Source organism: Centrocercus urophasianus, unplaced genomic scaffold, assembly GCF_019232065.1.
Source record: "Centrocercus urophasianus isolate 14NV4802_14NV808 unplaced genomic scaffold, USGS_Curo_1.0 seq_37, whole genome shotgun sequence".
Classification (NCBI taxonomy): domain Eukaryota; kingdom Metazoa; phylum Chordata; class Aves; order Galliformes; family Phasianidae; genus Centrocercus; species Centrocercus urophasianus.
This window is the reverse complement of record NW_024884944.1, coordinates 1,539,584-1,549,448: the sequence shown is the minus strand read 5'-3', so window position 1 is coordinate 1,549,448 and position 9,865 is coordinate 1,539,584. Positions and strand designations below refer to the sequence as shown.

Below are 9,865 nucleotides of genomic sequence, written 5' to 3'. Positions count from 1 at the left end.
GACTGCTGAAATTACCTGGCTGGCTGATGTCAGGAGCTGCTCTGAGCTCTCTCCCGATGCCCAGCCCTTCCCAGCACTCCAGTTTTACAGCTTTTCCCTCCCTGGCTGACTGCAAGTGCTCCAATCTGATTTAATACCCCAGTAAAACATCGTATGTGCAAAGCAGCTACTCTGAGCTGAACTACCGCTCTTTGTTTCTGCAAATTTATCCTCCTCTTCTGCATATCAATTAGTCTCCTCCAGGCAGGTGCCAAGAAAATGCTGTGCTCTGGGATGTGGCTAATGAGGGCAGTCTCACTCTTTGAGACCTAAGGTGTCTCTTGAAAAGATCCACAGCTCCTGGTCTCACGCAGAGCTGCAAATGCTCAGTGCTTCCTGTCATTCAAGCCACTGTCATTCTGCAAACTAATTCATTAGCCCAGTTGGCTCTTTGAAAAAGAAGATACAATCATGGCTGGGAAAACAAGAAAGCAATCCATTGCTGAATATAAAATACTACATAGCTGGAAGGCAGTCAGTTCAGAGCCCTAAATGACAGGATTCCCTTTTCTTTGCTGCCCAAGCACAGTGGCTGTGTTGCAATAATGGCTAAGTTGCCACGGTAGGTGGTGGCCTGCTCCTTCTGACCACTGTACAGACCCAAAACATCAAAGCACCACTCTCAGTAAGCATATGCCACGTGCTTTTGCACTAGCAGACATACCACGTGTCTCTCTGGTCTGACTGAAGGATGCTGAACTCAGCAAGTCCATCTCCACTATTAAGAAAGATGTAATTAAAGCAGAAAGATCAAACAAATTACTCACTTGCAATGGTAGCAGTCAGCAACAAACAAAGCCTCCATTTCTGCCCACTTACAGCAGTTCATTCAATAAAGGCTGTCACCTCTTCCACCTAGCCTCCTCTCTTTGTATCTGTATGGCCACAACAGCAGCATGAGAGCAGAAAGCTGAGGTTTAAAATACCTTTAGGAGGAAGGAGATTACTTGCTTTAGGTACAACCGAAACTTTGAGAAACAAGTCTGTCTTTGTTACAACTGTACACAAGTTCCAGAAGCTAAACCACAGCGAGCTCTACCCCCAGGAGAGTCCCAGAGGAGACAGGGATTAGCTGCTGGAGGAGCAAACACCATCTGACCGAACAGAATTCTTTCACATCAGCTCCCAGCCCTGGAAATGCCATGCAGGGAAAAGAGGAAAAGGTAGCTGCTTACACAAGGAGCGAAGGCAGGCTGCCTGCAGGGGAAACGTCTTCTGGTGGAGGCAGTTCCCAGTAATTCTAACTCCACAAAGAAGCACCATCCATCCACATGGGCACAGCAGCGATGGGCTAGATTCAGAGCCAGTGGCAAAGGGTTTTCCTTGTTGCAGCGTCTCAAGGATTCTGTGCTCAGTGTGACTCCCAAATTCAAATTTCACCAACAGCACCCTCCCACCCAGATTCCTGCCAGACAACCCTGAAACCACCCCATATATGTCTGCAGCTAAAACTTCCAATCCGGTCTGGCAACTTAGACAGCGATACAAAAGATCGGGAGAGAGATAAAACTCACAGGGTGTCCTGTTACTTTGCATTCCAATGGGTAAATAGAAGGCTGATTCAGTGGGAGGAGGGGAAAACGTCATCCAGAAGCACTGCGGTTTCCAGCTGAACCGGCAGCCCCCGGCTCCAGCAAAGGAGCGTGATCTCCTGGTGAACATTGGGTACTGTGCAACTGAGGATTTCCACAGGACAGCTCTTCCTGTAAGTTGTCTCAGCATGATTCATCTCTCCATCTGTAATGCGAGGAGGATAGTTACTGACTTTGGAGAATGGGACCTGTAAAAGCGCAGCAAGTTGCCCTCAGTTGGCCACGTGGGGTCACAAAGGCCAAGCTGAGATGCAGAACTACTTTTCAGAAAGCTTTTCAGGGATTTCTGTTTAATTTGGATGGGAACATTCCATTTGATCTCTAATGCTTCTTTCAGAAGCTGTGAACTGAGTCCTGCTTCCAAAACATAACTTTGGCAGGGATCAGAAATAGCTTTGCCCCTCACATCAGTAATACCAGTCACTTGTACCTGCTTTAGCACGTAGCCATACAAATGCTCATTACAGAGCTTTCCTGAGTTCATGATAGCTGGCACAAGAGACCAGCTCCATCCTGTGGGAGGCATAGGCATGAGCAGCAAGCAAAGGATGTGGAGGGAAGCAACCAGCATGCAATAGGAAAGCCCACCTGCAGCTCTCCAGCACACCACAGACAATTCTGAGACACACTTTCAAAATTAAGGAGGGTCATTTCTTGTTTACCAGCTACCTGACAGCTGTGGGACATAGCATGCAAATGGCTAAGAAACACACTGTAGGATGAAAGCTTGCTGCCAGGATTCTACAATTTGCTAGGCCTTTCTTGAGGATTTCCATGGCTTGTGAAAGCACAGCCTCTTTTGGTGAGCTCTGAATCAGTAACAGCAGTGTTTGCCAAACTGTAAGTGTAATAGAGTGGACAGGCTTGAATGCCAGGTTTCAGGCACTGCGTATTTTGAAATACAGCTGTGCACTTGGGCACACCCAAGATTCAAAGTCAGTTAAGGTCCTGTCTGCCTGACAATCTGCAAATGAGTAAGAACTGAGAGAGATGCACACAGTGCATTGGAATCACCTATCTCTCTTTGCTTTACTACAAACAAGTATACCTAACCTGTGCTCCCCTGCCTTGCCTCCTTGTTTCTTATGGAAAAGATCTGGTATTACCTTAGCTGCTTATAACCAAAAAAAAGAAGGCACAACTTTGATTTTTCATTAATTCCTCTTATTTCCCTCACTTTGCTGATGAGGGATGTGCCATACAGTAGGGCTTTTTTTTGTTTGTTTGTTTGTTTTGCAGGTCCAGCTCCTGCTTTCAAACATACAGACTGATGTTCTTTCGGTTATATCCCTCTAGTGGGGTATGGTGAGACTGCATGTAATATCAACAGGCCCACCCTAAAGCAGGAAATCAGGCATGAACTCACCCAGAGTTCAGTCTGCCAAAGGTGAGAAGTAATACATGGTCTCCCAAGATGCTGCTTGTACTCTCCAGGATGAGGCATCAGCTGGATGAAACACCTTGCTGGTTAGATCAGCATTGCAGACCTGCTCTAATCCATTCTCCACCTCAAAAGATGACAATTTGTCTGCCTCCCCTCCTCCCAGGACAATCTGTTCTTGCATTAATGTGACCTTCCTTTCTACTTAGTGAAGCAGGAGCGGAAGAACAACAAGGATATTGATGTGGGCAACCTGGGAAGAACACGTTCACTTCCAAAAACAGAAGCTAATCATTTAATTTAAGGACCAGCAGCCTTTGGCATGGAAGAACAAGAAAGCTGCAATAGGAAGCAGCCCTCCAAGCTCAGCAGGAACTGGAAATACCTCTAACACAAACCATTTCTACACTACAGAAAACATCTTGTTATGAGTTCCAAAGGTAAGGACAGTGGAGGAAGAGCCTCTATACCTCATCCTGCTGCTTTCACATCGCATGATAAACCTCCTGGGTGGCACCTGCACTGTCAGTTGTCTGAGCCCCAGCACAAAGCAGCTCTGCAGGATGCACAGGGAAGATCTGACTGCAAAAGTGCTGTGCAGATCTTGCTGTAAAGGAAAACACACAGTGTAGAGGGTGCCTAGCATTTGCAGCAGCATTCACAATAGGAGGCAGCAGTGCCAACTACAGTGGTGGAAACAGCAGATTCATAAGCACAAGAGCTGAAATATGACCTTCCTACGAGCAGAGTGGCTCTCTTTGGTTTCTCTGTTGGGCACCGGTTACTTCTGGTATTTGCTTCAGGCTTTTTTGACTTGTGCTCTCAGAACAAAGCAGTATCTTTAGCTACTTTTCCATGGAAAACTATACTGACAAATAGGGAATCAGTAGGATTCTGGGGTCGTGATACCTTTAAATGCAGTTGCACAAAATGGAAGCACACCCTTTGTACATGTAACAGAACACAGGACAGTCTCAGAGAAAAACCTACAAAGAAGCAAGCAGCATTTGTCATCAGCAGTTGAGTCATCTAGTAACAAGCAAGGATATACTCTGGTACAAAGAACCTCACCTGTAACTTTCTCCTGGTCTGGCTATGGAGTGGGCACAAAACCTCAGATAGAGGCACCTCATCCAGAGTGTCTGTGTAACCAGGGGGCTTCCTACTTGGTTGGGCTGAAGCTGTAGTCTGTCCCTTTCTATAAGGATAAGGACTTTTTGCTATGCTTATGCAATGAGAGTAGGCACCCCCTTTGGAACTTCTGACATCCAGAAACCTTCCAGTTTGTTTCTGAAAAGCTACAGTAGTTCCCAATGGCTTCTGGAAGTTAACTGAGACTGTACTGAGTATCTGTGGCACGACTAGCACTCGGCTACCAAAGAATCACTTATCTCAACATTATTTCCACCTAGGTCATGCAGCCACAAGGGTGACCACACCTGACTTAAGGAATAATGCACCTATTGTGTAAGAGCAGAAGTAATCCTCACCCTCAGTTCTGTCTCGTTCTGTGCATGACTTGGACTGACAAATCTGAGATACCAACTCATTTGTGTTCCTGTGAGACAGACCACTGGTTGGCCCTGAGCTCTGTCCTACACCAGTCACAAGAGTTCAGACTGCCCTGCAGGGAGCCTGGTGCAGGCAGGGGAACACAGTGGAAAGCTGCAGCTGTTTGCCTTCAGCCTGAACCACACAGCACAAAGGAGAGAAGGAACCTTATTGTGGTGAACTGCTGACTGACAGGACTGGGAGCGAGGATGCTCCTAGTTTGGAGGTATGTATCCTTAGGAGTAGCTTCATTATATATATCTTTTCTCTCTCTGTGAGTGCATATATATATAAAAATATATATGATGCAGGTGATCCTTCTGTGGGACAGCTTCCTTTAGACTTACTTTAGCTACTGATCAGTAGCTTGGATCATTCCTGTAAATCTCTGTTTCACTTTTCAGAGCTGTCCCTTCCCTGCACCAGAGGGTGTGATTCAGCTACACTAACATGTATTTTTGACTGCACTGTAGCAATTACAAAACTTGAGCAGGCAATGAATACAGGCAATTATTCTCCTTCTGCACTGCACTGAATCAGGAGAGGCGGATGTTTTGTTGTGAATCCTCTGCTTAACAAACACCCAGGGCTTTGGTGAAGCCAATTTGCTCAGCACTGCCTCCCACCCAGAGGGAAGCTGACCCAAATCTTCCACAGATTTCTTGGTGCAGCTCTGCTGTCTGCTGGACACCCAAACTGAATTGTGATGTGCAGCTTTATTGGTGCAGATTCCTAAGCTGAACCTTCACTCCAACAACGTAACTGTCCTGCAGGTCACAGAGAAGAGACTTTTCTTAGGACTTCATAGTGTGTTGTAATTCAAAAACATGCTGTAAATTTTAGGGAAAAGCAGCCAAGTGACCTTAAACAACCATGACAGAAGACAGCATATCAAGGATGCCCTGGCTCCTGGCATGTGTCAGAACCTATCAGTAGCTTCCTTTTTGATCATGCTAACTGTGTCACAGGAATCATGCAGAAAAAAATGGCCTTGACATTGGAGAGATGAGGCCTGAAATGGCCTTTCTTTTCCTGCTAGTACTTCTGCATGTTCCAGCCAGTGCAGGAAGCACTGCTGCTAAGCAGACTGAAATCAGAGAGATGGAGATCTCAAATGTACTGGAGTTCTGGCCAGCCTGTTTATACACCCTATAAGCTTTAAGTAGGTATAGCTGCCTTCTAGCTACAGAAAGATTTGGCAGGTATTTGCAGAGTTCAGACAACCAATCAAATACATAGATTTGTTTCAGAAGAGACCAACTGTAAAAGCCTGGCCTACCATAGGCTGCAGAGCTGCTCTTCCCTTCCCTTGGTGGCTCTGTGCACCTCTGGTCAAGATTTTGGGCTGTGTGCTTTGTTCCTGTGGGACTCTGCATCACTGCAGGAAGGAGAACAGCTGGGTGAAGCTGATGAACATTGCTCCTTGCTGCCTGTATTTACAGCTCTCTCCATGGAGGACGCAGAAGGTGCAGGACTCACCCCTCTGACTGTGGTCTTTTTCTCTCTGGTACCACTAAATTTACAGACCAGGCCTTCCTGTTGCCTTTCAGAGAAATAAGGTGCTGGATTTGTGGCCATGTAGCTCCTAGGACTTTTTAGGGAGTCCTAAGCTTTGCATATTAACGTGTTCCTGCCTGCCAGCTGTCCTCCAGCACATTTGGAACAACAGCTCAGTTATGATTTTAGTTAACAGCATCCTGTATGACCACATTTGACACTGTGACAATAAAACTGACAGCAAAGACAACCATCTCTCTCTGCTTTTCACCAGCTTTAAGACAGCTTCATAGGCTACTACATGACAACCTACATGGGAAATGCTTTTTCATTACAGGAGCAAAATGAAAATGTTAAAAGCAAATCACAGTGCAACAGCTTACCAACCTACTGCCTGTCATTTAAACTACACACACTCATTCCACCCCAGCTATGAAAACAGAAGTTATCTCCTTACACCAGGCAGTGCAAAGAGAGGCCAGCAGTTCATAAAGTGGCAGTGACTTTTCACTCTCTGCCCATACTCAGATTTTCGCTGTGTAATTGAGGGCACCAGGAAACAGGGAAGAAAACAGTTCTCAGCGTAGGCCTTCAGGCAGCTTGCTTAAGCAGTCAAAAAGTCCTCAGCACAATACTTTAAGTAATCAAGCTTATTTTTGTATGTAGTGTTTCCATCTGTCTCAGAAATGCCAACTAACCACTGCTTCCCCACGGGCAAACATCGTCCCATTGCTGACAATTCATTCAGAATCATGCATCAAAGCACTGAAGGCACTTACCCAGTTTCAAACAACGCCAGCATCTTTTCAGGTGCTTGTTTCCAGGTCCTGGTTGGCTCTTTATCTTCATCAGCACAGCAGTGTGACCGTCAGCAGGTCTGCCCCCTCCTGCATTTGGTGATACCTTGTGCTGTAAGTGCGGATGCAAACCCAGCTGGTCCTGGGGCTATTAAAGACCTGCACGATTCTCTGTCAAGGATCTTTGCTCTGGAAGGTGAATTACTTTGCCCCAGGTCTTGCAAACTGGAGGACAGTGAGAAAAAGTAACTTGACAGGTGTAAGGCTTGTTAGTTTGGTGGAGACTTCTCAGTGGAAGCGAACAAATTGGTTCTTAGAACTTTTACCTTACCTTTCACTTTTACCTATTAGTCCTCAGTGCAGGACGCTGTGTACAAGATCAATCCATGCTCAAACTGGAAATTGCTGATAGAGTTTACAACTGAAAAGAAATCAGGACTCCCCTAAAACATGGATGAGGATTGCAGTGCTCCATCTCCGTTCACAGATAGGAATTCTGCCAGACTTGAGGGAAAGCCAACATCAGATCATTTTCAAGGCAAAATGTTTACACTGTTTTGAGAAAAATTAAAACTCTAAAACTTTAACTGACAGTTTTTACTGACAGTAATTTAAGAATAAAACTAAATGGAGCCGGAATGCTCTGAGTTCAATACTTTGTTCCAGAAGCTTCCCTCATACTCCTGGATGGGTCACTTTACATAGGATGCATCATCTCTAAACTGAATGTCTAAAAGCTCAAATTTGAGCTAGTCATCCATGATTATCTTTACAGTCCATGGAAAAAAATGGCAATATCCAGAGAGCAATTCATCCTACAAGAATCTGGGGGTGGTCAGATGCATTTGCCTCTGGAGGTACCAGTGGTGAGTAATTCAGATTTCTGTATCTAGAAATTCAGTGCACAAGTTAAGACAAATTCAGCCAACCATTGGATGCCACCATTTCCCTTCTGCAAACAGATGCCACATTTCTTCCATACCTCCCAGCAGCAATCTGTACAAAGCTTGGGAGATACACAGAACCGATACAAAATGCCAGAATGCCAATGAAGCCCAGGCTCAAAACTACAAAGTGCACTGTTAACCCACACTACACTTCTGATAATGATTACAATCTGCTTTTGCTGGTATACAATTATTCTATTCCTTGTTATACCCAGCTATCCCAACACTTACTGGATGACAGCAGGACTGGACACTGAGAGGCACAGTGGGAGGAAGCAGCTTGCCAAAATGACCCTGCATTTCAACACACATTCACAAAACTTCCATTAAACAACCATACTAAGTTTGAATTCACAAGCTGCACTTGCTGTATCACTTGATACAGCAATGCCACCCTGAAGTTTTTATCAAATGAGGTCAGTAGCTCAGTGGAGCTGGAAACACAAGGTAAACAGAAGATGCCAAGTTCCAGCACACGCCAGCTGTCCAGCTCACAGGTTACTGCACTGCTGCACAAGCAACTGAACCAAGACTCCAAGGAGCAGCTCACAATGCAAACTGAACATGTAAGCATAGTACTTCTCTGGGTTATTAAAGACAAAGTCAGAAGACAGCGTTAATGTTTAACCACTCTGCTGGTGGCAAAATGTTAATTCCCACTGCTGCACTTGGATGTACTTTGCTACCACCGAATGACCAGTGTAGCATTATAGATGCTATTGGATTTACAACACATCTAACCTAATAATAATAACTAAGTTACAGAGGGAACTAAGCTCATCAGTGCCCAGCAACTACAGCATTAGAACTACAGCATTAGAACACATCTCTGTTTGAGGCAGTCTCCATCAGCTTCCCCTGCAGCTCTGTCTGCTCTGTAACAAGCTGTGTTTAAGGCTGCAGGGGAAAAGTCTGAATGCCAGACTGCCACCACACAGTGCACTGTGAATAGTACTCAGCCAGAAGGGTCCTGAGGTCAGGCACCAGCTGCCAAATCCAGGCCATGCTGGACCAGGTTCCAAAGCTGAGTCTAATTCTACTTTGTTCTGCTGTCTGTGGTTCACTTTTGCCGTATGAAAAGCAAGCAATAAGGTTTCTGAACTTACCTAACAACTGAGAAATGAAGAACAACTGTTAAAAAGAGGCAGACTGCTGTTCAGTTAGTTTGCTTTGAAAAAGGAACACTCCAAGTAACCCCAAGGAGAGATCATTAGGTTATGAGAACATCTCACTGAGGTATAAATAGAGATTTTTCCCCACGATTTGAATGAAATGAAGCAGTTGTTAAAATAAAGGTTAGTGTGTTTAAATGGCCTGAGGCAGTTTGTGTAGGACTCAGTTCTTATAAGCAGTGATTACATGATATTCTCTCAGTAGAAATAAATACCTATCCCACAGCTTTTAAGAAACAATAAAGGCTCTTACATAACACTCGTGAGGAACTCGCTGTGATGAAAACAGGCTGTAATCCCATTTTTTAATTACAAGAGATAATGGCCGGGATGCATCAGAACAAAAATCCTTTCAGTTTCAGGCCCTGCAGGACAAACAGCTGGAAAACAGATAATGTCAGCACACTGCTTTCTCTCGGCCTTTCACTCCTGCTCCTGTGCACAGCCCTGTGGTACTCACAGGAAGAGTGTTTAGTTCCCAGTGCAAGGGGACAAAGGAGCAAACACATGGAAAACAGCCTAGCTTAAATATACCCTCATCCAGCCCTAGCATGCATAAGGAAAAACTAACTTGAACCCCTCTCTGCCTTTCAGCACATTGCTAAGAGATTATAGGTTACTTATAAAACCGACTGCTCTTTACTTGCAGAAGCTGAAGGGTTATTTTTCAACCAGAGTGGAATCAACGCATCAGACGGGTGAAGCTGAACCATGGAACAGGGCATACTTTGCTCTTGAAATTGGTGTGCTATTCCATTCAGAATGCAGCTCTTTAACGTAAGAAACCCACACAGTAGCTGGTGCTCCTTCCCCAGAGATCACAGGCTTCAAAAGCAGCAAGAATGGTCTTCAGTCAAGCAGCCATGCATGTAAAGGTAGCTCACGTGGA

The 9,865-nt window shown here is 45.1% G+C and overlaps 2 long non-coding RNA genes across 2 annotated transcripts; one reads left to right on the top strand and one right to left on the bottom strand.

The window, feature by feature from the left end:
* Positions 1 to 1,635: 1,635 nt before the first annotated feature.
* On the bottom strand, positions 1,636 to 6,201 carry LOC122167382. The gene is made up of 3 exons (XR_006171028.1): positions 5,843 to 6,201; positions 3,483 to 3,619; positions 1,636 to 1,776 (listed from the first exon to the last, which is right to left on the bottom strand). It is a non-coding gene; the product is annotated as an uncharacterized LOC122167382 (long non-coding RNA).
* LOC122167383 lies at positions 3,168 to 9,696 on the top strand. Its single transcript, XR_006171029.1, has 3 exons — positions 3,168 to 3,452; positions 4,425 to 4,789; positions 9,626 to 9,696. It is a non-coding gene; the product is annotated as an uncharacterized LOC122167383 (long non-coding RNA).
* The last annotated feature ends 169 nt before the right edge of the window (positions 9,697 to 9,865 follow it).